An 8,963-nucleotide genomic window follows, 5' to 3' on the forward strand; every position below is an offset into this window, starting at 1 on the left:
AATCTCTTTTGCAAGGGAGACCTGGCCAAGATAGCAGCCATACCAAGTCCAAACAACATAAAACACAAACATGATACACAATTAACAATAAAACAGAATAACTATTCAACCTAAGTCTAATAACAATGACAATTACAATAACAATTATTTTATACTCAAACATGCTCCTGCAGATCAGGTTTATCCAGAACAGCAGTTACAGTAATGGTCTGAACGTCAGTGAATGGGATGGTGCATAAGCATTCACTGTGTTGGCTGATCTGGAACTAAAACAACCAAACCCATGAATATACAAGAGAACAGCTGGAGAACAACTGTCCACTGTACTGACCACTATGCATGAAAGGGTTAAAGAGGGTTTTCGTCAACCACACACTGCTGCTTTGTATGTAAAACTACATATTCACCACTAGATGGCAGCAGGTTTCCTCTGGCTCAAATCCAAATCCATGTCTTAGAAATACTGTAGCCCAGGGCTGACAAACTCATTTTAGTTCAGTTCCATATTCAGCTAAATTTAATCTGCAGTGGGCCCAACCAGAATAATAATAACAGAATAACCTGTAAATAATGACAACTCCAATTTTTTTGTCTTTGTTTTAGGGTAAAAAACGAAAATAAATAAATAAATAAATTTTGAAAATACTAATATTTATAAACTATCCCCCCCCCCCCCCCCAAAAAAAAAAAACCTGAAAAAACTGCAATTTAAATTAAAAAACGTAAGAAAATTTAGTGCAATTTTAGCAATATTCTGCCTCAACTTCTCATTTATCCATGTGCATTATGGATCAGATCTACAAAGACACTAAACACTGAGGAACAGGAAGAAAAGAGTTCAAATTGGGCTGAATTTTCTTTAGACATTTCAGGTTGGTCAGATTTGTTCAGGTTATTCACATTTGAGTGTTACAGGAGAGTTTGGAAATGTCAATATTTTCATCATTTAATGTTATTTTTGGCACTAAAACAAAGAAAAAAATTAAGCTGTTGATTCTAGATTTTTTTAGGCTTAATTGAAGATTTTTTTTTTTTTTTTTAACTTAACATAAGATTTTTTTTGTTTTTTGCTTAATTCAAGATTTTTTGCTAAATTTGAGATTTTGTTTGGCTTAATTGAAGATTTTTTTTTTTTTTACTTAATTGAAGTTTTGTTTTTTGTGTTTTTTGCTTAATTCAAGATTTTTTCCTTAATTCAAGCAATTTTTTTTTTTTTTTTTTTTTTTTTGCTTAATTCAATTCAAAACTGTGGAATTTTTGCCCTTGGCAAAAACATCCCAGGGGCTGAACTGGACCCTTTGGGGGGCCGCATTTGGCCCCTGGGCCGCATGTTTGACACTCCTGCCGTAGCCTATATGATCACTACAATTACATGTCATGTTAAACTGTCAGCATTCAGTCATGAGAATCCCAGTGTAACTGATGCAGCTTAGTGGCAGCGTTTACATGAAAGAGTATGTGCAAAGAAATAGAAAGAAAAAAAAGAAACACAAAGAATGACAGAAAAGACAAACAGGAGAGAAATAAGAACACTAAAACATAAATATAGATGAAAGAGCTCGTGTCAGACAATAATATGGTGTAGATGTGTTCTGAGGGCGCAGATGGAGGTCTGCAGGCCTTTCCCAGTCTGAATGGAGGTCAAGTTCTCTATTGGCCAGGTGTGGGGGAGGGGTTAATGGAGGTGCGGGGGAGGGGCTAAAACCTGCCACTTGGACACACAAACACAATCTGTGCACAATCACACTCTGTAGTTTGCGGCTCCGTTCGAACATGCACAGAACCAACGTCAGTAACCAGCCTCCACCTCAGGTACATGTTCTTTTCTTTTCTTTTGTTCAGAAAGTATCGAGTGGTTGATGTTGTACAGGTGTAAAATGGATTTATGTGCATCTGCTGTGTGAAGCAACAGGCTGTTTACTGAGAAGAGTTTACTAAGAAGATTATGTGGGGCAGGACACAATAACTACAAGACGTTTTACAAGAAGAACCATATGCTGGTCAAACACAGACTAAATATCTACATGATTTTCATGATCGATTCTAAAAAGTCAACTGTGAATAAATGACCAACTCCATTATTTATCAAGTCAAGATATGTAACGTTTAACCTTATTATCAGTATTTCTGTGTTTGTTTCTATGTACTGGGTGATTCTCAGTATTCAATAAAGAACAAAATGAACCTCAGTTTTCAGACAGAAGTAGGTATTCAGTCGAGTGGTAGATAACCCATTTCTAAGAAGTCTGGTCCTAATCTTCCTCACACCTGCCACAGTCATGCCAACGCTATAAATACACCTGCAGCATGTTGTGTTGTGGATCATAAGAGGATCCGAGTGGTGTCGGTGTGAAGAAGCCATTTAGATCCTAAAGCCAGAGGATGTCCGAGTTTGATGAAAGCTGATACAGAATCAGCGATAGTGAAAGGAAAACAATGGAGCCTGGAGGACTCCGATCTGACAGGATGATCTGCTGATTAAAGGTAAAACCAACGCTTCTCTCAACAGTTTCTGCTTCTTAATCCACTAAAAGTGCATTAGAAGTTAAATCTGAGTATCTGTCAAAATCACCACACTGTAAAAAAAAAAAAAAATCTGTAATTTAACAGAATTTTCACTGTTTATTTTACAGATTTTTCCTGTATTTTTAAGATACAGGAAAATATCAATGAAATGACAAAAATAGACTGTGATTTTGCATGTCAAATGTAAAATAACATGAAAAAACTGTAACTGTGAATAACCATAACATTTCCATTTTTTAAAAGTTTCTTTTTTTTTTTTTTTACAGAAAAATACAGTTAAAATACATTTGCAAATGTATCATAGTTTCACAAATATTTATTTTCTATTTATGAGATTAAACTGTTAATTTAAAGTTTAATACTGTAAAAAAAAAAATTATAAAATGAGATAAAATTACTGACAATTAACCGTAAAAGAAGTATTTGTTCTGTCAGTTGAACCAGACTTGTTTGTTAATTGACAAATATCTTGTGTAATTACAGGAGGTTTCACAACAAAAATGTTGAATAAATGTATTTTTGTGAATGTATAACATGTATAAGCACTGATAAACTGTCCAAATACAGTCTTTATCAGTGGATTGGACAACTGAGTCTCATTGAAAATATTTTATATATACATATATATATATATATATATATATATATATATATATATATATATATATATACATATACATACATACATACATATATACATATATATATATATATATATATATATATATATATATATATGTATAGGTAATTTGATTGTTTTAATACATGAAAATATTCTTTATTAAACATTAAAAAGTAAAAAAAAAAAAAAAAAAAAATCTCATGCAAAGTTAGGGGGAAAAAAACTATATTTTAATTATGGAAAATTATTGTATTTTTATGAGATGGTTATTTTCCGTTATTTAACAGTATTTTTTCGGCACCCCTGTGGCCAGAATAATACTTTTTTTTTTTTTTTTTACAGTGCAGAACTGCTGTAAAACATAAATAATTTAAATAAATATATGCCTTATTGCTTAACAAGATATTTTAGATAGTACTGAGATTTAACCATAACAAGTTAAAACAATAGTTTGCATAATATTTCAACAGAGAGACAAGATTTTTTTTCCTTACTTCAAGAATGAGACCAGTTGCACAACTTGTCAGTTTATGATGAAGTCTTATCTTCAGTTTCTGTTTTTGCCTTTTTTTGTCTTGTCTGTTCAAAACAGGAGGTTCTGTTTAATAATGTCTGTCTTCCTTCTAATGTTGCATGGTTTTTACTGTGTAGTTGTTTATGGTTTTAGATGAATGTTTCCATGTCAGTACACAGTAGAATTCCCATATCTGGGACCGATCCTGTTCATGATGTGGGTCATCTGTCTACTGACGAACATTAATAATGCAAAGTGAATTTTTAATAAATGTATTAGTTGATGTTTTAGTCAAGAAAAGAGCAAAAATCTTTCAAAAGAATGCATTTGACTCATAGTTAAGTAAGTGTGGCGTATACTGCGGTCCCCTTTTAAAATCCTCTCTAGGTCAAGGGTTATGGGTCCTCCAGGTAATCCTCTACAGGTGGAAAAATGCTGAATCTGCTGATCCACATGTTCATGAGTTTATGAAGACAAACTGATTGATTCTTCTGAAAAAGTGAATACAAATACGACTGCAAAAACAACAACTACTACTACTACTACAACTACCACTACTAATAATAATAATAATAAGAGGAAGAAGAAGGGCAAACCACAGAGCAGGGGTCTCAAACATGCGGCCTGGGGGCCAAATGCCAAAGGTTCCAGTCCGGCCCATGGGATGAATTTGCAAAGTGTAAAAATTCCACAGCCAAGGCTGTGGAACTCATTTTAGTTCAGGTTCCACATACAAACCAAAAATAGCATAATAATTTACAAAAAATAATGACTCCATATTTTCTTTTTGGTTTGATGTGAAAACAATAATGTTACTTAATATTATTATGCCTATGAATAATGACAACTTCAAAGTTTTGATTTTGTTTTAGTGCAAAAAATAACATTAAATCATGAAAATATTTACATTTACAACCTATCCTGGAACAACAAAACAAAATGTGAATACCCTGAACAAATATGAACAACCTGAAATGTCTAAAGAAAATTAAGCACAATTTTCACAGTTTTCTTCCTGTTCCTCAGTGTTTAGTGTCTTTGTAGATCTGATCCAGAATGCACATGGAAAAATGAGAAGTTGAGGCATATTATTGTTAAAATTGCACTTATTTTTCTTAAGAAATGTAAGTTTTTTTCAGGTTATTCACATCTTTTTTGTTTGGATAGTTTATAAAAGTAAGTATTTTCATAATTTAATTGAGTTTTTTGCACTAAAACAAAGACAAATATTTAGAGTTGTCATTATTTATAGGTTCTTCTGTTATTATTTTACTGGTCCGGCCCACTGCAGATCAAATCCAGCTGAATGTGGAACCTGAAAGAAAATGGGTTTGAGAGCCCTGTCATAGAGAATTGCCACAATGTGATAAAATAGATTAACTTCATTGACAACTTGAATGAGTTTAGAAAAAGCTTAATAAATGAAATAGTTCTCCTGTGTGAAGTTTGGAGTTTGTTGGAATTTCCCAGGAAGTGTTGAAAATCTGCTTAGAGACCTGCAGCTAAAAGCTGATAAAATGATCATTTCATGACACTGTGTTTTATTGAAAACCAAGGTTCTACATTTAAAAAAAAACATTTCTAGCTAATAAAACATTGTGTCTTTGATCCTCATGAAAATAATCAAATTAATTTGCAGAGATGATTGCTGAAAACAAAACTTAAATATGCTTCTTTGTGGGACATAAATGTACTGTATTTAAAAGGAGATGACACCTTACAGACTCCTTTTATCATCAGGTAAAAAAAAATATTTTGGAACAAAAATATTACAAAATGTAATACAATATTAAAAAATGAAAAAACAGTGAGAGAACAAAAATGACAAGACAGGTCAATGTTCACAAGGGACTACAGTCATTTTGTGACCTCTTAAATGAGTAAGTGGGGGTAAATAAACTGTATCTTGGTTCAGTGGTAAATGCTGTTTTCTTTTTGTAATATTTGTCATTTAAGATTCTTATTCGAACCCAAACCAACTATGATCTTTTTACCTTTACTTTCAACTTTTACTGTCACATTATCTCAGCCCAAATGCAAGTTTTCTCAGTTTGGTTGTGACCGCACAAATAACTTCATGTTGATGTTGTATATTTTAGTTGCAAAAATTTATCCAAAATGTATTTTGAATGTAAAATGTATTTTTAGACTTTTACATTCCATTATCATTCCATTTTGGATTTTTCAGCAGCATATGTACTAAAAACAACAGGAGTATGGGCCAAACATGCCACATATCCTCCTGAGACCCAGCAATGCATTTTTGTCCTCTGTAGTGGACAAGAGTTTACCAGCTTTACTTTAAAATAAAAATTACATAATGTCCACTGAAAAGGACATTATATATACAAATAAAATGTATCTGAAAAAACTGTTGCATCATGCTGTTTCCAATTAGGGCAATTATTTCATGTAAAATGGTGAAAATGTTCCTTACTGGGTGTCAGGAGGATATTGAACAACCCTGTTTAAGATCATTGTACTGTATAGAACAGGAACTGGGAAACAGAAAACAAGATCAATACATGCTTTTAAAATTAAAGAGTTTGATGAGCTAAAAGGACATTATTTCTGAATCATTCCAATGGAAAACCAAAGGACTTAAAACTGAACTGAATCAACTGGTCCTAGAAGGGGAATGGATCAACATGGACTGCGTTCAGACTGCAGTAAATGAGGCCCAAATCCAATTTTTTACCCATATGTGACCTGTATTTGATCTGTTCCAAACAGTTTGAACAGCACAAATCTGATTTTTTCAAATCCAACCCAGGCCACTTTCATATGTGGTCTTAAATCTGACACGTCTGTGATATTTTGCAATTCAACTTCAGTCTGAACGTCCAGGTCGCATTTATCCGACCTTCACGTCATTGAAATGTGACAAATGTCACAATTCTGCGTCCTAGGAGAGTCACTTCTGTAAACACAATGCATGCCTGTGTGGTCATATATTATGTCAGGACCTCTTTTGCGCATGCGGGTCACTTCAGGGTCACATTCAGTTCAGACTCAAAAGTGACAGAAGTCGCATTTAATGTGTAATATGAACGAGCACACAAAAAAAATCAGATTTCACCAAAAAATCCTAATTGTGCATTAAGACCTGCTGTGTGAACACAGCCTTATTGATCATTAATCAGGCCTTCATTAATCTGGTTCTGCTCTTTGGCTACTTCTATGTGTATGTCGTCACATTATATCGATCTGTGTGTAAGTGTATGGATACGATATGTTTATGGCTAAAATACAGACCTGTTTCACAGGAGATATTCAGACTTGGACATCATTAATATTATCAGTCACACCTGTGCTTTTCCTGCTTTTATAAACTGTAATATATTCTATGAAAAGGTGGATCAAATAATTTATTACCCACTGGGACAAATTAAACTTAATAAAACCACATTAACTAAATTATTAAGTTTCTATGTATTTCTAAGGTTATTATTGTTCACACTGGAACAGATGTACCTGAGTTATTTCTGAAATTCTAGAAAATTTACAGTTTTGAAAAATATTGTGGTAAAAATTCATGTTTATGCACAGTTTTATTATTACAGTTTTAAACCTGTTTAGAAAGTCAGACGTAAATATATATATATATATATATATATATATATATATATATATATATATATATATATATATATATATATATATATATATATATATATATATTTTGGTCTTGTTATAGAATTGGTTCAAAGTCCAAAATAAATGCCTCAGGATGAGTGTTGTTTCCTATCAAATATATCTAGTTACAAAAAAAGGGCAAGAAAAACAGGTGAGAACAAAAAACCCACCACTGATTACTTTAAAGTAGGGATGCACAATCATTGTGTGACCGAGGCGGCTGTGGACTCCGGGGGCTGTGGCGCCTTCTCTCACTGGGGTCCGCTCCTTTCTGGTGGGTGGGGGTCCCAGTTGGCCCTCTCCCGCTAGTTGGGATGCGGGGCTGTGTTGCTGGTGCCTGGTCGCCGGGGTCGGCGGCTGCCTCCTGGTGCGGATGGCTCCCTGAGACAGCGCCTCCTAAATTGATCTTTTACCTTTACTTGTACATTTTTGTTCTGGTCTACCCGTGCTCAGTCAGTCTTCTTAAGTATGTGTGAGCTTGTGGGTTTGCATGTATATGTGTGTGTGTGTGTGTGTGTGTGTGTGCGGGTGAGTGGGTGGGTGTGGGTGGGGGGCGGTACTGATTTTTAAACTGATATGTAAAGCACTTTGTGCTACAGTTTTTAATGTATGAAAAGTGCTATATAAATAAAGATTATTATTATTATTATTATTATTGTTTATACAAGCGATACGGATAACCAATAATTTCCTGCTTCCCGTAACTGATACTGATAACAAACAGCAATAGTTTCCATTCTTCAAATTCTTTTATTATTATTTCAAGTCAGTGTTAAAACTCAGTTAATAGTAAAATAAGAGTTTCTACACAGCCAAAAGTCAATGGCTGCTTGAAATGGACAGCAGACCGAGAGTTTTCAGTTACTTACTGTTTATGTACAACTGTATAATTTGGTGATGATCAACTGCTGTTTTCGGAAATTAAGCTACGTTAAACTTTTTCTCTATAACGTGCGCCTGTGGAGAGGAAAAGGCTTAACGTGGACAACATCCATAAAATTTGGGATGTGGTTGTGATTTTTGCAGAGGTGAAAGGGGGCATGACTGCAGATGTCCGCACGAACTTTGGCGATGATTGATCACTGTTCTGGGGCATTAAGCTACATTCAGCTTTTTTTACATTAAGCGTTCTGGAATGTCCCTCTTCTTCTTCTTCTGCTGCTGCCAGACCAAAACAGTGGCCACAACTGCTTGGTCTTCCTCTTTGTTTTGCAGTTGTAGCAGAGAGTAAGTAAATGAAAACCCTTTTACTTACAATGTACTGATCCAGACCTCTTCTTCTTCTTCTTGGTTTTTATGGCGGTTGGCAAGGCAACAACGTGAACTGTGAACTGGTGAAATGCACAAAATCTAAGCAATTTACATTTATTATTATGGGCTCTGTTTATCAGTGAAACTTTAATTAGCAAAATTATCTGATTATCATCTTTTTTGGGGGGTTTTTCAATATTGGACCAAAAATGATCAGTGCTCATAGTTATTGTGCATCCCTACTTAAAAGACAATAAGAAATGATAATATAAATGATAAAGGAAACTCTCTTTGTTTTTTGCTTTTGCAGAATCTCTGCTGGATTTTCTTTGGTGCTGATCATCATGTTTAATATGAAGGTGTGAGAGTCCCTGCCGTAGTGCCATCCCATCTGTTAATGTTGGACTGGACATG

The sequence above is a fragment of the Sphaeramia orbicularis genome, chromosome 3 (assembly GCF_902148855.1).
Source record: "Sphaeramia orbicularis chromosome 3, fSphaOr1.1, whole genome shotgun sequence".
NCBI lineage: Eukaryota > Metazoa > Chordata > Actinopteri > Kurtiformes > Apogonidae > Sphaeramia > Sphaeramia orbicularis.